The 19066-nt window shown below is 39.5% G+C and overlaps 1 protein-coding gene and 1 long non-coding RNA gene across 8 annotated transcripts in view; both read left to right on the plus strand.

Moving 5' to 3' along the window:
• The window catches only part of LOC116092928, a 9160-nt gene extending 5569 nt beyond the window's left edge, over nt 1-3591 (plus strand). Inside the window, exon 2 of the long non-coding RNA XR_004119561.1 lies at nt 3489-3591. This is a non-coding gene — a long non-coding RNA (uncharacterized LOC116092928). The remainder of the gene's footprint in view (nt 1-3488) is intronic.
• Med12l (mediator complex subunit 12L) overlaps nt 1-19066 on the plus strand; it is a 329972-nt gene that overhangs the window by 166488 nt on the left and 144418 nt on the right. The window lies entirely within an intron of this gene.

Raw genomic sequence — 19066 nt, forward strand, 5'->3', positions numbered from 1 at the left:
AGAGTAGTGTAGTGGTAGATCTGCCCAATCTAGGCAAGTAGCATGTATACCAATTAATTGAGTTGTGAGCTGATTGATATGGTAAATTGGGTTTAAAATTTACCACAACAACTCAGTACTTCCTCTATTCTTTATACATGCCTTTTGATATTGCACTTTTCAGGTCTTGTTGATGCAGCCATTTTTTTTATTAGATATTTTCTTTATTTACATGTAAATTTCTCCTTTCCCAGTTTCCCCTCCAAAAAACAAAGAAACAAACAAAAACGACAAAAACAAACCCCTGTTGCCTCCCCCCTCCCCATGCCTGCCACCTCACCCTCTCCCACTTATTGGCTCTGGCATTCTCCTACACTGGGGCACATAACCTTCACAGGGCCGAGGTCCTCTCCTCCTATTGATGATCGAATTTGCAATCCTCTACTATACATGTGCTGCCAGAACAATCAGACCCCTCCATGTGCAGTCCTTGGTTGGTGGTTGAGACCCTGGGAGCTCTGAGGGTACTAGTTAGTTCATATTGTTGTTCATCCTAAGGGGCTGCAAACCCCTCAGCTCCATAGGTCCTTTCTCTAACTCCTTCATTGAGGACCCTGTACTCAGTTCAATGGATGTCTGTGAGCCTCTACATCTGTGTTAGTCAGGTACTGTCAGAGCTTCTCAGGAGATAGCTATATTTAGGCTGGTTTGCCCTTCCTTCAGTCTCTGCTCCATAGTTAATCTCGATGCAGCCATTTTTGGAAAGACTGTTTCACAGACTTCTTTGTATCCTGGATCTTACTATTGTTCTGTTCTGTCTTCTAAGAGTTATACTCTAGGTATATCCATTGGAGGTAGACTTCCCATGATCTATTGATCTCTGCATTGTTTTCTAGTTATGGTTTTCTTTGATGCTCTTTATTTATTGTAAAGAGAGACTTTGCTGAAGGTTAGGAGCTACAATTATCTGTAAGTATAAGGTTGTTGTCAGGAATAATGCTGGTCTGGCAAACAGGTGGTGGTAGATTTTCTTGTAAAATATATAACCTCACTAGCCTTGGGAAGTTTACTAGGTTTTTAGTCCCAGGCATGGTTAGTTACCCTTCTATTGAGTGGCATTCATGTGTTGGCAATAGCCAACAGCTGTCTAATTAGATGTAAGACTCACTCATCAGGTCATGGTCTTTTATAAAATGATTGGATCTTAAGGCCTCTGATCCAACCAGTCGCTTTATTGGGAGAGAGTAGTAAGTAGGAGCTGAGGAGAAGTAGGTCACTGGGCTGTAGAAAGATGTCCCTGGCCCCTGATTCTTTTCTGCCTCTTCCTCTAGCTACCATCTGAGCAGCCCCTCCCTTCACATGCTGTCTGCCACAATGCTCTGTTTTACCTCTTGTCCATGCCCAGGAACAAGAATTTATTTCCAAGAAATCAAATTAGACTCTATGTTTCCCAGCAGACTTCCTGGTTTTCTGGCTCGTCAGAGATTATCCCTGAGCTGCACTTGCTGAAACTGTGGTTTAGCCCCTTTTCAGAGGAATAATCAAATTTAGAACTGTGGTGGTTTTTGTCTTTTGTTTTTTGATTTTTGTTTTTGTTTTTTGTTTTTCTCAAAAACATCCAGTACTTAATGAACAATATTGCTGGGTGCCAGCATCCTTGCTTCCTATTGAGAAGCTTCTGTTCTTATTCCTGTAGAAAGAGCTTTCAGGCAGGTGTGCATTTGTCCAGCTCACTCAAGTGGCTGGACCCATGAGCTATAGCTTTGGATAACTCTGTGGGCATGTGCCCCAAGAAATGAAATTTTATGTTCAAGATGCTAGTCATGATGATATAAGTGAGGAGGAGAAAGGGAGAAACAAGGGAGATGGAGAAGGAAGAGGGGACAGACAGACTGGAGGGACATGAATTAGTAGAACACAAGAAGGAACATCGGAAGGAGCTATGCCATAGGAATATAGCATCAGAGTTTGTTCATCTTGGGGCCTTAGGCTTCATATCAATTGATAATCTTCTTTGTAAAATACCTGTAACTAGACATGTTTCTTCAGATTTTGAAATTTATCAGATAGAAATAACTCCCACATTCATGGATAGGCAGAGTTGACATTGTGAAAATGAGTGTATTACCTATGGCATGCTATAGATTCAATGTAATTTCCATCAAAACTCCAGTGGCCTGTTATCTAGACAAGGCCTTCTTAATATTTTAAGGAATCACAGAAGACCCAACAAAGTTAAAGCAACTCTAAGTAGAAAGAATATGCAGGCCTGGTGGTGATGGCTCACGCCTTTAATCCCAACACTTGGGAGGCAGAGGCAGAGGCAGGTAGATTTCTGAGTTCGAGGCCAGTCTGGTCTACAGAGTGAGTTCCAAGATAGCCAGGGCTACACAGAGAGACCCTGTCTCAAAAACAAACAAACAAACAAAAAGATTTTAAAAAAAAACATGCAGAGACTTCATAGTGCCTGATCGTAACCTGTTGTCCAGAGTCACGGTGCTGCTTCTGTGTGACTGTTGGAGACATACCTCTCTGCAGTGGTGGGGGGTGGGTTGTGGGCAGCTGAAGCTGACACAGAAGCCAGGGACCCAGGAGGCATGGTCAAACACCTTCCCATAGAGGTGGAAACCACCACCCACTGGGTCTTCGGGGTTCTAGACCTTTGCTTGACTGGAACCAGGATGTGTGCACAGCCCACTGCCCCACATGAATGTAGACAGAGTGAGTCAAAGGGGAAGAAAGCAGATGGAACCAATAGGAAACAACTGTAAAGATGGTTAATTGGAACACAACTTGATTTATAAATAATAAATATTTATAATTATAGATGGCTTAAATGCTCCAATTAGAAGTTAGATTTTCATAGTGGCTTTATAAATATATCATGTAATATAAATATATTAACTGTACTCTAAGGGAACACATTTTACACTTACAAACACAAATTGGTCAAAAGTTAAATGATCATTTTAAAATTTTTTAACTGAGGGTGAAGGCAAATATTTAAATCAAACATTGGATTGGAGTGTGGTGGTTAGAGCTAAAACAGGAACCTGAAGGATGTTTATGATACTATCTGTAGATTAGGAAAAAAAGAAATGTTCAACACTAATCATGCATATATTCACCTTAAGGAAAAAGCCACATTAATATGGGAAAAAAAACTCAGATCAATGAAATTGCAAATGAGACCCAAAGCTGGCTCTGTGAACAAAATTAGAGCCAAAGCTGGTTCCTGGAAGCCAATAGCAACTAAGTAGATAAATTAAAGAGAAGGAGAGAAGAAGAGAGTTAGAGGGAGGTGGGGGGAGAGAGACAAAGTGATGATAGCTAGATCAAAAGTGAGAGATGGTGTTGTCTCAAGTTAACTGATAGAGGCAGACTCAGTCACTGCGGGTGGCATAATTCCCTAGGCAGGAGGCCTTGAGCTATATGAATGTGGAGAAGAGGGGCTGAACAAAATCGCAACCAAAAAGCACACATGTATTCATTTTTCTCTTTGACTGTAGATGTGATGTGACCAGCTATCTCAAGTTTCTGAGCTGACTTCCTCTCAATGATGCACCGTTAGCCTGGAATTATAAGCCAAATAAAACTCTCTCCACAACTGCACAATTGTTTTTTTGATGGGTCTTTTATTACTGCAACAGAAACGAAATTAGAGCCTAGGAGTATCTGGAAAAAAAGAAAAAAAACAACACATTTATTCCATGATAAGACTTAGACTCTGTAAATCATTACTCTGATTACTCTTGTAATTTTTTTTTTAGTCCAAAATCAAAACACAAATATAGGAAATCACATAAACCAGGCATCAAGCTCATTGAATTATTGTAAGACAGTCTTAAGCTACTAGTCCATTCATAAAATAAGTTTGCCAGACAACTTACAAGCCTCTAAATGATTCTCAACTCACCTACAGACAGCTGCCTCTCTGTCCTTTGTGTTATGTTGATATCCCTGGGGAGGCCTGAAGAGAAACCAAGGAGAAGAAGAGGAATGAATTTGGGAGAGAGCAAGGCTGAGAGGAATGGTAGGAGGATAAACTGAGGTAGGGATGTAATATATGAGAGAAGAATAAATATTTTTGGAATTGGAATTTGTTTTTCTTTCTCTTTTGAGGTTATAATTTAATTACATAGTTTCTCCTTTACTTTTCCTTCCTTTAAACCAGTGGTTCTCAACCTCCCTAATATTGCAAGCCTTCAATACAGTTCCTGTTTAATAAAAGATTTTCAGGAAAAATAAATTTATGGTAGCACTCACTATTGATCACAATCAAAACTATCTAGAGAATTCTCCCAGGGGAGGCTTAAGAAAGAACATGGCTTTCCTGAGCTCCTTCCTGCATATTGTATCTAATTGGTTTTGCTTCCATAATTGCATGTGTTCCTGTAATCACATGACATTTATCTATGGGTGAGTTGTTTCAGGAAACCTATAGAGCAAATGCCACCAATATGTTAGCAAATACCTATAGTCATGAGGATGCTAGTAGTAACTGAAAAGATACCCTCATGACTCCTTCCTACTGCTACCACTTCATGCTTTAATTCACTCTCCCTTTTCCTTATTGTTACATGTGTATAAATATATAAATGTATCCTGATGAGTCCAGTTAGTGTTCATATGTGTGTGTTTTAAGGATTGATTACTTAAGAGGGTCATCCCTGGAGAAGACTAATCCTCTTCCAGTAGTCATTAACTGCTTGTGGCTCTTCATCTGCGAGTGGGACTCAGTGTCTTTCCCATTAGCATGTCAGGTGGCATTGTCATTGTCTGGGTTGTAAAGTGTAGATCGCCATACTAATTTTTGTGATTTTTTTTTTTTTTTTTTGTGTGTGTGTGGACATAGTTTTTCCACCCTATATAGAAAATACAGCCCTGAAGCAGACATCCTGGTTTTCTTTCTACTCTTATGCAATGTTTACTAAGCTGGAGCTGGAGCAAATACATCAGCTGGGGTTGCATACCCCACAGTCAGTTGTTGCCTGCATGTTGGACAGTTATTAATTTCTATAATCTGTCCCCACCTGCTACAGAATAAGCTCCTTCCTCCCTTTTCTTCCCTCCTCCTTTTCCTCCTTGTCTTCCTCTTTCTTCTCAAAAAGAGATTGTTTGTTTTGGAGCCATTTTGAGTGACTATCACCCAGGAGCACAGATTTAGGTAACTCACATTCCTATTTGCAACATGGAAGTAGTTTCACTAAGTTTTCATAGTTTTACTAAACAGAGAAAGTTGTAGTTCAAAGCAAGTCTAGAATACATTGTTGGTCCATCTGAGAGACAGGTACATGGAAATGTGGGAAACATTTTTATAGAATCAAGATGCTTCTTGATGCCATCCTTAGGCTTTGGATTGGGAGAAGCTAATTGCTTGAGAAGTCAGTAGATTCTAAAAGAGTTTTATTTATTGCCACAAGATGTTAATTCCTATATAGGGTGTCAGGGAATTGCTGTTCCAGAAGGCCAAAACTTAGGCCAAGGTAAGGTAACTAGCCTTTGAGTTCACAACGTTCCAATCTCTACATAATATGAAAATTTAATATCCAGTTAGTCTCTGCAGACAAGACTTTTGCTTCACAGACAGTTGAAATGTTTTTTTTTTCCCCCAGTTTTTGTTTACATTTCTCCCTGTTGGCTAAATATCACAGTTTTGTGCATATGAGGGCCAAATACTTTTTATGAAGTATTAGAAGGCCTCTGGTACTTAGGAAGCTCATTCCTAGGATCTGATGCAGAGGGGGCTGAGTACTGGACCAGACAGCGGTCCGCAGGAGAGAGGACGAGGTGGTAAAGGCTATTAAAGTAAGTCCTGGGTCACGGCAAAACAATCAGCCATCATGATCTGGACCAGAGTCATTTTTTATACCTTCAGTATCTAATATAACATTTTCATGTGAAATAGATTATCGTATGTAAAATTAAGTAATCAAAAACCCAATTTGGCATGACAGAGTGAAGATTACAGATGAAACAAACCTCTAACCAAATTTTATATACTTAATGAGATTGAAATTTATATAGTTTAAACACGATTGAATATATAGTTCCCCCTGTATTTATAGTTATTTGTATTCCATTGACTATCTTATATTTATATGGTTAGAAATGAGAATTTTGAAGGTATAACAATAGTATGTCTCTTTATCATTAAAATACAAGTGTTTAAATTTTTACTTCTAGCTAATTATATGATAGAACATTTTAGATATAAATTAAATCGAGAAACATGAGTATGTAAAGGTATAAAACATCACGAGTGTTGTTTTTATTAGATATAGATATCTTTTGTATCATTTGGATAACAAGGATTAGCCTAAATCTTGGATTATTATCAGTGAAAGAATGTATTTTCAGTTGTAACTCTCCCCAAAACAAGACCAATATTATTTTATCATTTAGAAATTTATCAGATGAAATTTGAAATATAACTACAAAACTGTTTAAGAAACATAAAAGGTGAGAGGTGTTTGATTGTTAGTGATGCAGAAGGTGAGTACATCCAGCGTCTTTGAAGTCCATGTCAGTGTGATCTCAGAAGATGTGAGAAGATTCACTGCCTCCTAGGAGGGAGTTCAAGTACCCGGGCACAGTCCTGATTTTTAAATCAGAATGGAGTCTTTGATGTGATGTCCCTTTTCCATAAGAAGCTTCCTGACGAGGTGTGAGAGCTATGCTCCTGTGGATGCAAAGGCACACATTTGGAATATTATGTATATTCTCTTCTAACAGGCTACAGCATTTCAGCTTTTACATTGAGGTGTTTAACCCGTTTGTAGCCAACCTTTTGTGTGGGAGTATATAGTGTGCTAAGACCATGTTGTTTTAATTACTCTATCTCTGCAGTATATTTTAAAATCAGGAGTGATGATCTCTCCAACATCATTCATTTGTTCAGGATTGCTTTGGATTTCAGGGGTCTTCTGTGGTTTCATAGGATTTTAGCATTTTCTTTCTTTCTTTTTTTTTCCTTTCTTCTTTCTTTTCCCTGTGTAGAGTGTTGTAGGAACTCTGATTGGAATTGCATTGTGCTTGTAAATTGCTTTTAGGAGAATGGTCATTTTCATAATATTGATCCTTGCAGGCTGTGAACATGAGACATCTCTGTATTTTCTAGTGTCTTTCTCAATTTCTTTCTTCAGAGATTTAAAGTTGTAGAGGTCTTCCACCTACTTGGCTAGGTTTATTCCTAAGTATGTTAATTTCTTTGAGGCTATTGTAAATGAGAGTGTTTCCATAATTTTATCAGTGTGGTGTTGGTATATTGAAAGGCTACTGAGTCTTGTAACCTGATTTTGTATCCTGCTACTTTGCTGAAATTGTTGATAATTTTAGTTTTCTGGTGTAATTTAGGGGATTTTGTTATATAATAGCAAATCTGCAAATAGGGATAAAGATGGTATCTGTTTCTATTTGAAATGCTATAATTTCTTAAGTGTTCTCTTATTACTCTGGTTAGATCTTCAGGCATTCTACTTCAAAGGAGTTTGGATATTGGTGTGGGCGTGTGTGTGTCTGTGTGTGTGCACGTATGTCTGCATATTGCATGTAAGCATCTCTCTTTTAATGTTGAGGTGTGCTACCTCTAGTCCTATTCTTTCTAGGACTTTTATCTTGAAGACACTGGATTTTGTCAAAGGCCTTTTTTTTTTAAATTTATTGAGATGGTCATGGTATTTTCATCTTTAAATCTGTTTATATGACTTATTATATCTATTGGTTTATAACATATGTTGAAACATCCTTCCATTTCTGGGATGAAGCTGACCTGTTTGTGGTAGCTTATCTCTTCGTTATGTGCCTGTAATCTTTAAGAATGTTCTTGAGGAGGGTTGTACTGATGCTGGCTGTGAGGAGGGTTGTGCTGATGCTGGCTGTGAGGAGGGTTTAACTGATGCTGGCTGTGAGGAGGGTTGTACTGAGGCTGGCTCTGAGGAGGGTTGTACTGATGCTTGCTGTGAGGAGGGTTGTACTGAGTCTTGCTGTGAGGAGGGTTGTACTGATGCTGGCTGTGAGGAGGGTTGTGCTGATGCTGGCTGTGAGGAAGGTTGTACTGAGGCTGGCTGTGAGGAGGGTTGTACTGAGTCTTGCTGTGAGGAGGGTTGTACTGTAGCTGGCTGTGAGGAGGGTTGTACTGATGCTTGCTGTGGATATTTGCTTGTATTTTGGGAGTTTTGGATTTAGTATTAGAGTAACATTGGTTTTATAAGATGTGTGTTTTTATTCAGTTTTTATTAAATAATAATAATTTTGTGATAATTTTTGATATAGGCACCTAGAGCTATTCATTTCTCTCTTGAACTGCTTTTAATGTGTCCTAGAGGTTTTGTGTCCTAGAGTGGTCATGTGTGGCCAGTTTCGCCTAATTGCAGATTTGTAAATGTTCTTTTTTCCATTTTTCCTTTTATTTATTCATCATTTTGTAATATTTTATCTCTATGAATTTATATATTTACCAGAGCTTTGTTTACTATTGATTATAAGTTTTATTGTGATCTGATAGAATACATGGAGTTATTTCAATGTTCTTGAATTTCTCTATATTTTTTTGTTTCTAGTATATAGCTTATTGTAAAGAATGTATCCATTTGCTCCTGTGATGTATGTATGCATGTATGTGTGTACATAAGTTTGCACATACGTAGTCCTTTGTATTTGGGTAGATAATTCTGTAAGTTCTATTTGATGTATAATGTCATTTAATTCTATCATTTCTCCGTTTAATTATTCCTAGGATACTTGTATATTGAGGAAAGTAGGGTATTGATATTACCTACTGTTACTAAATTGAAGTTAATCTATGTCTTTAATTCTAGTAAAACACTTTTTGTTAAATTGAGTTTGACAGAGTTTGCTGCATTTATGTTTAGGATTATAATGTCTCCTTGGTTAATTATTCCCTTGATAGAAATAAAGTATCTTTTTTCATTTCTTTCTATTAGTTTTGAATTCTGTTTCATCAGATAGCAGAATAGTTGTATCTGCTAATTTCCCGGTTCCTTTTGCTTGGAAATCCTTTTTTCATCCTTTCGTTTTAAGGTGGTGCCTAAAATTAAAATTGAGATGAGTTTCCTGTGGACAACTGACAGATGGATTTTGCTTCTTAGTTCATTTAGAGTTGAGGTGATTAATGGACATTTCTGGGAGGTGTGTATTGATTGCTGTCCTTTTCTTGTTGTTTTGCTGTTTGTGTTCTTAGTTCTCTTTTATGTTTCAGTAATTATTTCATCATTTGTTTTTTTCTTTTTTCATATTTCTTTCTACAGTCTTTTCTCAACAGTTACCCTTCTTTTCAGTCAGAAGCATTCTTTCCAGTATTCTTTGTAGGATTCCTTTGGTGGGCATGGATTCGTGTGTGTGTGTGAGAGTGTGTATGTGTGTGTATGTGTGTGTGTGTGAGTGTGTGTGAGTGTGTGTGCGAGTGTGTGAGTGTGTGTGTAAGAGTGTGTGTGTATGTGTGTGTATGAGTGTGTGTGTGAGTGTGTGTGTATGAGTGTGTGTGTGTGTGTATGTGTGTGTGTGTAAGAGTGTGTGTGAGTGTATATGTGTGTGTGAGTGTGTATATGTGTGTGAGTGTGTATGTGTGTGGGTGTGTGTGTATGTATGTGTGTGTGTATGTGTGTGTGAGTGTGCATGCGTGCGTGCGTGTGTGTGTGTGTGTTTCATACAAAGTTTTCTTTCATCTTCAATTGTGGCAGATAGTTTTGCTGGATACAGTAGTCTTTGTTGGCATCCATTGATTTTAGAACTTGCAGTACATTGCTCTGGGCTGCTCTAGCTTTTAAAGTTTCCTTTGAGAACTTGGTTATTATTTTGATGAGTTTTTCTTCATATGTGATCTGTGTCTTTTCTCTTGTAGATTTCCAAACTCTTTCTTTGTTCAGCATATATTGTATTTTAACTATAACAGTCTGTAAGGATCTCCTTTGCTAGTTCTAATTGGTATTCCGTATATTACACCTCTGTGGGTTTGTCTTTACTGGATTTTGGAAAGCACTCCTCTGTGATCTTGTTGAATATCTAGTCTATACCATGGTCTTAGGGTTCTTCATTGATACCTATAATCTGATATTAGATCTTTTCAGGGTATCCCCCAGTTTATGCACATTCCTATTGTATATTTTTTTTTTCATATTTTTATTTGTGTGGTCTAATTGTATATTACCTTCAGTCTCTGGTACCCTTTCTTTTATTGATCCATTCTATTTGTATGGCTTTCCCATAAATTTCTAATTTACTCTTTGAGTTTTCAGTTTCCTCTTGAGTTCTCATCAAAATTTATTTTTGCTGCATTCAATTTTCAAATACTTGATAGAATCTGTTCTTGGTCCATCCATTTATCTGAAAAATTTATTTTTCTGTATAGCTGAGTAATATTTCATTGTGTATATAGCACATTTTCATTATCCATTCTTTGATTGAGGGATATTTAGATTGCTTCAATTTCCTAGTCTTGAATAGAGCAGCAGCAAACACGGATGAGCATCTCTGTGGAATAGGATACTGGAGTCTTTTGGACACAGGTCAAGGAGTTTTTAGATTTTGTTATTTTTGTTGCTTGTTTGTTTGTTTGTTTAAGATTCTCTACACTGATTCCAAGTGGCTGCACCAGTTGCCATCCCCTTAGCAGTGCCTGAGGGTTCTTCCTTCTCCACAACCCTACCAGCCTTTATTGTTAAGTGTTTAGTTGACCTTATCCATCTGACTGGAGGGAGATGAAATCTTCAAGTTTTAAAATTTGCATTTCTCTAATTGCTAAGGATAATCTTTTTTTGAGATGTTTCTTTTCCATTTTCCTTTTTTTCATTTCTATTGAGAATTCACTGTTTAGACCCTAGCCCATTTAGACTATTGACTTGAGGAAGGGTTTGAGAGAGGGTTGTTGGGAAGGGTTAGAGGCAGGAAAGGAAGGAGGGAACATGATATAATTCTATTTTAGTTAACACATATTAAATAAATAGTATATAAGCTATAAAATAATTCAGGGCATGGTTCCACTCATTATCAAAAAGAAAATACTTAAAATAATGAGTATTTTTTGTTTATCTATAATATTTTGAATTATGTTAAACAGTTTTTGTTCCCTGAACATCTTCCCTTTTCCTTTTGTGGAATTGTGACATTCAAGTTCATTCCTGTTTATTTTTTTCTCAAAACTTCCACCCCCTCAACCAACCCTGTTAATGACTCACCCTACAGGACATGCTCACAGTTGTACTGTTTCCAGGCAGCGGATCTGCCTTGTTAGTAATAAGACTGGTTATGTATAAATATCCCTTGTGTATTTATACTACAAACATAGAGCTTTTAACACATGGAATCTCAAAATATGTCTATTATTGTTTCCAGTCAGTTCTTATCTGGCCTGTCATCAACTGCTCATAACAACTTTCCTTTTTACATTCTGATTCTATAAATATTCCATCTTGTTCTTTACTCAGTAGTCCAATTATTTGTGATTATTTGGTGTGTGTGTGTGTGTGTGTGTGTGTGTGTGTGTGAAAGCAGAGTTCAGCACTGCTTATGACCAAGTCCAATCCCTCCTGAAAAGCTAAATATTGATTCATTAATAAGCTTTATCACCAGCCCTGTTTGTGTTTCATGTGTGCGTGTGCACATGTGTTTGTGTGTGTGTGTGTGTGTTTACATGGGTGGATATATGGCTCATCATGTGTGTGTGTATGTATGTATGTGTGTGTATGTTTACATGGGTGAATATGTGGCTCATCGTGTGTGTGTGTTCACATAGGCGGATTTGCAATATGGCTCATCATATGAAAACCTGCAGTGTTCAGTATCCTCTTCGTCTTCTTCAAGTACCTTTCACTTTAATTGTTCAGAAGGAATCTCCCACTAAGTGTAGAAATCACTGATTGGCTAGACAGCTGCCCAAGGGGGGCCCAGGGATGCTCTTAGCTCTGTTCCCCCTGAGAAAGCAGCGGGTTGTACAAGCGTGCACTGTTGGGTCTAGCATTTTATATGTGTGCTTGGATCTGAACTAAGCTACTCATGCTTGCAGAGCAAGCATGTTACCAATTGAACCACATCCCCAGCCTCTTATGTATCATTCCTAATGTTATATAATTTGTAAACCTTTTTTTCAAGTACAGAAACAGTTTCGGTTACTGTCCTGTCCCTACCTTTTGCCCATGGCTGCAGTGAATTGAGATGCATTTTGTTCCAGTCATATGTACTGTTTTAGAGACTGGCTTTTATGAGTGTTCTAGACGTTAGTCTTTTTCTTAGCTTTTTAGTATTTGCAATGTGTTTCAGTAGTCTCTGCTAGTCAACATTTATATAAGTATGCATGTTGTAATGATGTAATTTTAGCCACATAGTATCCATTTATTGAATCGTGTAATGTTTTATAAAGTGTTTGTGTGTGTGTGTGTGTGTGTGTGTGTGTGTGTGTGTGTGTATAGGCACAATCATACCACCACATGTGTCTGGAGGTCAGGCAACCTATATGAGTTGGTTCTCTGCTGCTACCTTGTGGGATCGAGGGATTGCGTTTAGGTGGGCAAGCCTGAACATACACACCCTTACCCGCTGAGCCATCTTACTGGCCCAAGTTATGTCCGTTTTCTAAAAGTTCTTTTAAGAAAGACTTTGTTGGCATGTGGCCTATGGTAATGTGTGTATAAGTGCTTGGGTCTATATAGATAGGCGTCCACCAGGCATTGAGAAACACACTGGGTTAAGGATACAGAAGCTGAGAGGCAAGGCCCAGTATAAACTCTCATAGTCCCAGGAAGCAAAGTTTGAACATTGACCACAGTATGTACAGTGCTTGTGGAAGGGTAGCTGTGGTTTGTGGAGTCCTGACTGGAGGCATGGAGTTGAGAGAACTATGAGTACTCTGTGGTATAGGAATAGGGTCTTAAATGTCATGCTATGTTCTTCGTGATTCCATATGCTGTGGCATTTTAAAGATGTCTGTTAAAGTAATTTGAAATGTGCTTCTAAGATGTCTCACCTTGCTGTGACACATTACATGCAGAACATGGCTGTGCTTCCCCGTGTGACACACTAAATCCTGCTAGAACCTGTTGGCTTGGAGTAATGAAGAATGAGGGCATTCTGTCTCTTCCACATGATAGAAGTCTTGTGATGCCAAATGATACCTCTGCTAAAGATGGACAGCCTTAGGGATTCGTTGTCGCTTTGTCCCTCCATCTGAGCATGAGGGAGGAGCAAACATCTAATATAGTGCTACCACCTTCTGGCAGGCTGAAAGATGTCAGTTTATAAAATGATTCCTGTGTGGGGCATTTACATGGTGATGCACAGCTCACAGAGCCTCACTTGGATGTGGGTACTGATGAAGCACAGTGTTACTTAAATGTTAGCCAGATGCCACTCCAGCAGGATCTTAGTGTTCCTGGAATCTGACCAAGTTTAAGTCTTGATGTTAGCAAAGTTCAAAGTTGAGAACCTTAATTGTTACAAACCAAAAACTCATGCACATGTGTTTCATCTTTGTGCATCCTTTCGGAAAAGGATGTCAAGAAATCAGAAGCAGGTGTTCTGTGTTTTAACTTAAGTTAGAAACATCATGTTTTTCCTTATCTGGTTGGATCCTAAAAGGGATCTCAACTGTCACCATATATGGAAGTGTTTGGATACTTCCAAGGGGACCTCTGTTTTGGAATCATTCTTGGGCAGTGATTGTTCTTGATGGCTTGTCTGATTTGATATCCTCAGTGTTCAGTACTACAGGAAGTACTTAAAAGACTGCTTAGTGAATGTACTAGAAACCTATTGTGAGAAGAGGGACTGGTCTACTGAGTGCTCTGTTCTATAACTGAAGGGAAGTGCAGGCATAGAATTAGTCTGCAGACAGTGAGGGACATCCTCTATTGTTAGATCATCTCTTTGCTCCTGTCTCTGCACTTCAGAGCCTGGTATGTAGGAATCAGAAGTCAGATATGCTTAACAATTCAAATTCCTACAGATTGGGGGAGGGTAAGGCAACCCTTGGTGAGATGGTTTATTTATTAGGACTCTCTCTGCTGATCTTTTTGGTCAGTGGATGGAACAAGTTTGGAAAGTAAGCATTGAAAAGTCACCAAGGGTCTGCTGCTGGGAAGAAACAGAAGAGATTATATAGGAGATAAACTCATAGTTGTCCAGGAAAATAAAGCCTGCTTGTCATGCCCTGGCGATGTGTGGGAGGAGCAGGGCCCAGCAAGTTTGCTGTGCCAAGACTTCAGGAAGTTGCCTGAGGGTTAACTGCAAGTTAGAGGAAGTGCTTCAGTGATCACAAGCCAGGGTGTGTGCTTTCTCAGACTGTGTAGGAGCAGTTCTCTCTCTCCTCAGCAAACTGATACATTTGGCAAAGCACATCATTCTAGAGTCTGTGTGTGGGTTTCTGCAGTTAATACTGTACAGCTTACCTCCTCTCTTTAGTTATCTTTTTTGTAGTTTGGGGTACTTTTTGTCATTTGAGATGGTCCCATAGAGTCCAGGCTGGCTTCCAACTTCCTGGGTAGTCAAGGATGACCTTGAACTCACCTTGCTTCTTCCACCTCTCCTATGTTGGGATTAAAAACACGTAACACCAAAACTGGCAAGTTGCTTTGTCCGGACTAGTTAGTTTAATCAGTGTGAAAAAGAAGCTCAAGTTTCTTTGTTGGAATGAGCCATTAAAGAAACATCCTTATTTTTGCTTTTCTGTGAGTCTCCGGGTTGGTGAATCAGTGTTATCCGGTGAACAGTTGTGTTTCCCCAACATCTGTCATTCAGATTTCTTCCCTATTGTGTTGTCATTGAGAAATCTATATGCCCTTTCATCTGGGACTTTCCAACTATTAGATCTGTGAGCTCCACTTTCGTTTATAAATTATCCATCTTAAGGCCATTAGTTTATAGCAAGAAAAAGCTGAGTAGTTTGGATAAGAATGGATGGACATAATGTATGACCTATCAGAAGGCATTCCTTTCAGTTGAGAATGAAAATTTAGAGTATATATGCCATGTGACATCATAGGAGACTTTGTTCAGAACCCATTTAAGGACATGAAGGGAATCACAGACTGTCTTAGTCAGGGTTTCTATTCCTGCACAAATATCACGACAAGAAGCAAATTGGGGAGGAAAAGGTTCATTCAGCTTACATGTCCACATTGCTGTTGATCACCAAAGGAAGTCAGGACTGGAACTCAAGCAGGTCAGGAAGCAGGAACTGATGCAGAGGCCATTGAGGGATGTTACTGGCTTGCTTCCCCTGGTTTGCTCAGCCTGCTCTCTTACAGAACCCAAGACTACCAGCCCAGAGATGGTACCACCCACAAGGAGCCCTCCCCCATTGATCACTAATTGAGAAAATGCCTTACAGCTGGATCTCATGGAGGCATTTCCTCCAGGAAGGCTCCTTTCTCTGTGATAACGCCAGTTTGTATCAAGTTGACACACAAAATCAGCCAGTACAGTTGACCCCTTGTCAACTTAACACACAAACACATTACTATTAAGCATCAACCCTTACTTTCTTATTCATCCCCAAGATCTAAATAACTTTAAGAGTCCCACAGTCTCTACAAATTCTTACATATTAAAATTCCAATCCTTTTAAAATATCCAATCTCTTTTAAAATCCAAAGTCTTTTTAAATTAAAAGTCTCTTAACTGTGGGCTCCACTAAAATACTTTCTTCTTTCAAGAGGGAAAAATATCAGGGCACAGTCACAAGCAAAATCAAAATCAAACTCCAACTGTCCAGTGTCTGGGATCCACTCATGATCTTCTTTCTGCATTCCTCCAAGGGCTTGGGTCACTTCTCCAGCTCTGCCCTTTGCAGCACACACCTTGTCTTCTAGGCTTCAGATGCCTGTACTCCACTGCTGTTGCTGTTCTTGGTGGTCATTCATGGTACTGTCATCTCCAAAACACTGTCTTCCTCTGTAGCTAGGCTTCACCAATAGCCTCTCATAGGCTCCCTTCATGGTGCCAAGCCTCAACTCCTTTGCATGACCCCTTCAGTCCTGAGCCATCAATTGCAACTGAGCCTGTACCTTTACCAGTGGCCTCCCATGGCCTTTCACTGTCCTGAGTCTCAGCTGTTCTTCATGACCCCTTCATGCCTTCAAAACCAGTACCACCTGGGTGACTCTCACACATTACCAAATCCTGCTGCAGCACAAATTTGACTATCTCTGGAACACAGCCTCTTTGTGATCTCAGAAAACAATGCCCAGAAGATGGCACCTCAGTGATGCTGGTCTCTTCTTAGTCACTGCTAATTTCTTAGCTCCAGGTAACCAACATCAATAGTTCCAGTGATGCAAAGGTTTTACTTTAGCAGTTCTAGTATCTGGTTAATCACAGCTGTTTCTTCAGCCCCAGCTAACCAAAACCACAGAATCTTTACAATCAAAATAGCAACAGTCCTGATAAGAGTCTTTAATCTTCCCCCTGAAACTTCACAAGCCAGTCCTCCATCTTCTGCACTGTTCTCAGCATTATCTTCCAAGCTCCTACAGAACATCCCACAGAGATCTTAACATCCCAGTGGCTCTTCTAGCTCAGAGTTCCAAAGTTCTTCCACAGTCCTCCCCAAAACATGGTCAGGTTGTCACAGGAATAACCCACTCCTGGTACCAACTTCTAGATTAGTCAGGGTTCTCTAGAGTCAAAGAACTTATGGGTAGTCTCTGTATAGTAAAGGAATTTATTGATGACTTACAGTCTGTAGTCCAACTCCCCAACAATGGTCAGTGGGAACTGTAAATGGAAGTCTAAGGATCTAGCAGTTGTTCAGTCCCACAAAGCAAGCAGATGAGGAAGAGAATGTCTTCCTTCTTCCAATGTCCTTATGTAGGTCTCCAGCAGAAGGTGTGGCCCAGATTAAAGGTGTGTGCCACCATGCCTGGATCTGGGATGCAGCCGTCCTATAGGTATGCCATGTCGCATCATATGAGAATAAATTCAGAACCCATCTAGGACATAAAGGGAATCACAGACTTCCTATAGGTAGACTAGCTGCAGGAGGTCTGTCACTCTCTTCACAGGGTAGAATCTCATTGAGGGAATGCCTAGATACAGTGAGGTCCTTTTTCTTGTACCACAGCACATATTTATTTACAAGTTATACAGTGCTGATGTGGGCATGCTTTTACATGCATATTTTAAGCATGGAATCATGTGTGCTTAGTGGCTGCTTCTCTTCTACTTCTGCTGCTGTGCCAGCACAGTAACATTGACTTAGAAGTACCTGTGTTTTGAGAATAAAGTATGGGATAATTTTTGAGGGAATAAAAATAAATAAAAATAAGCTTCCTAGCTCAAACCCAAATGTTATTTGCACATCTTAATAATCCACTGATATTAATAATAGTTGCTAATATAAGCATCCGGGATATAAAATTTTTTTTTCTTAATGCCTTAAGCATTTTGGAGACAAAATGATTGGCACAATATCACCATAGCCTTTTTTGGTTGTGTGACCTTGGGGCAAGTCACCTGTGTTCTGACTGGGACTAATACTTGTCTTTTCCTATGAATTTGCTGTGGGAATTAGGTGGGCTTCACAGTGGACACCATCGTCTGTATGGGGTATTCAGTAAATGTGAACTATTTGAAGTTTATTAGCACATAACCATTCAGTATTAAAGTCTGAGAAGTGGATGCGTAGAAGGCAGGCAGGGGCAGAGAAATCATTGCAGTGGTCAGTGTTGGATGCAGTGCTGTCCGCAGCTGTGCCATCAGCTGCAAGTCCTGGCTGTAAATAACAGTCCAAGTCCTCTCAGTTTCAGAACCCTTGCTCCTCTGTGGGACTGGAAAGCTGCCCACAGGCCTGAACTAGGCCTGCTGGGTCCGTCTCTATAGGGGCTTGGCTTCTCCACAGGTCCTGGGTGGTCTGGACGCTTCCCATAGAGGCTTCTGATGGCGGTGAGGAAAAAGAAGGACTGTGCCAGGTGAACAATGGTGCTGCTGGCTATGTCCAAGGGAAGGTTGTACAGTCTTGTAAATAGCGCAGACTTTGGAATTAACTACCCAGTTCATTGATTTGTTTCTTCATATCACTTTTATGACTACACAACAAAGGGGTTTAAAAAGATGCTTGTTTATTAAGTTGAACATTGATGCATGTTTGCACTAGGACTTAGCAGTAGTAGGTCCAGGTTTCCATCGTACCTGGACCCCAGAGACGTTCTTCTCTTTGACTGGGATTTTTCGAGGAACCTGTACCAGGTTTCTTGTTATAGATTTCAGTACCCTTAGAGGAAGTCTTGTGAAACTGGAGTATTGTGTTATCATTCTAAAGCTTGATGGCTGGTTTTGGCAATTGGTATATTCAAACTAGGAGGCAGTCTTTCACAGTAAAGGCTTGTCCCCTGCTTGCTGTTGCTAGGCAGCCATTAAACTTCCCCATGGATGAAAAATACATTTATCAATACAGACTTTATCTTGCACACTGAAGTTTACTTCATTTTTATGCTTACCCACAGTGGTGACTTGAGTTAGGCATGTCCTCTGCTGCAGGTTCAGCCTTGGAATACAGGGGCCCAGTTGATGGTGCTAATGAGGATGTGTAGGGTTGTCCCCTTGCTGGGAAGGTATGTCACTTGGGGCAGATGTTGAGAGTTTATAGAGTTTATAGAGTCATACCCTACATGTAGTGCATGCACCCTCTCTGTTTCATGTTTACAAGAAAGTATACAAGATCCCAGTCTCTTGTTCCTGTTGCTATGCTTGCCATGAGCTGCCATGTTTTCCTACCAAGGTGAACTCATCTTCTGAAAACCTAAGGCCAAAGACATTTTCCTCTATTCATTTCTTTGGTTATGATGTTTTATCACGGTGACAGAAAAGTAACTGGCACTCCAACTAAAGCTTTGTGGTACCTGTATTGCCATTTACCAACAATAACATAAACATAGGTCGTTGAAGGGAGAGCTGTTCATCAGAGGGTGAATGTACTTCAAGAGAATGACAAGTGACAGTTGGAGATGTGAAACTGACATAAAATGAAACAATACAAGAAAATAAAATTGAAATAAAACTAATGGCCGCTTCACAAACAATAATTGTGTTCTCCCAGATGATTTCAACTATTTAGGGACTTGTGGGCATTGATGAAGAA

The sequence above is a fragment of the Mastomys coucha genome, unplaced genomic scaffold, assembly GCF_008632895.1.
Source record: "Mastomys coucha isolate ucsf_1 unplaced genomic scaffold, UCSF_Mcou_1 pScaffold16, whole genome shotgun sequence".
NCBI classification, from domain to species: Eukaryota; Metazoa; Chordata; class Mammalia; order Rodentia; family Muridae; genus Mastomys; species Mastomys coucha.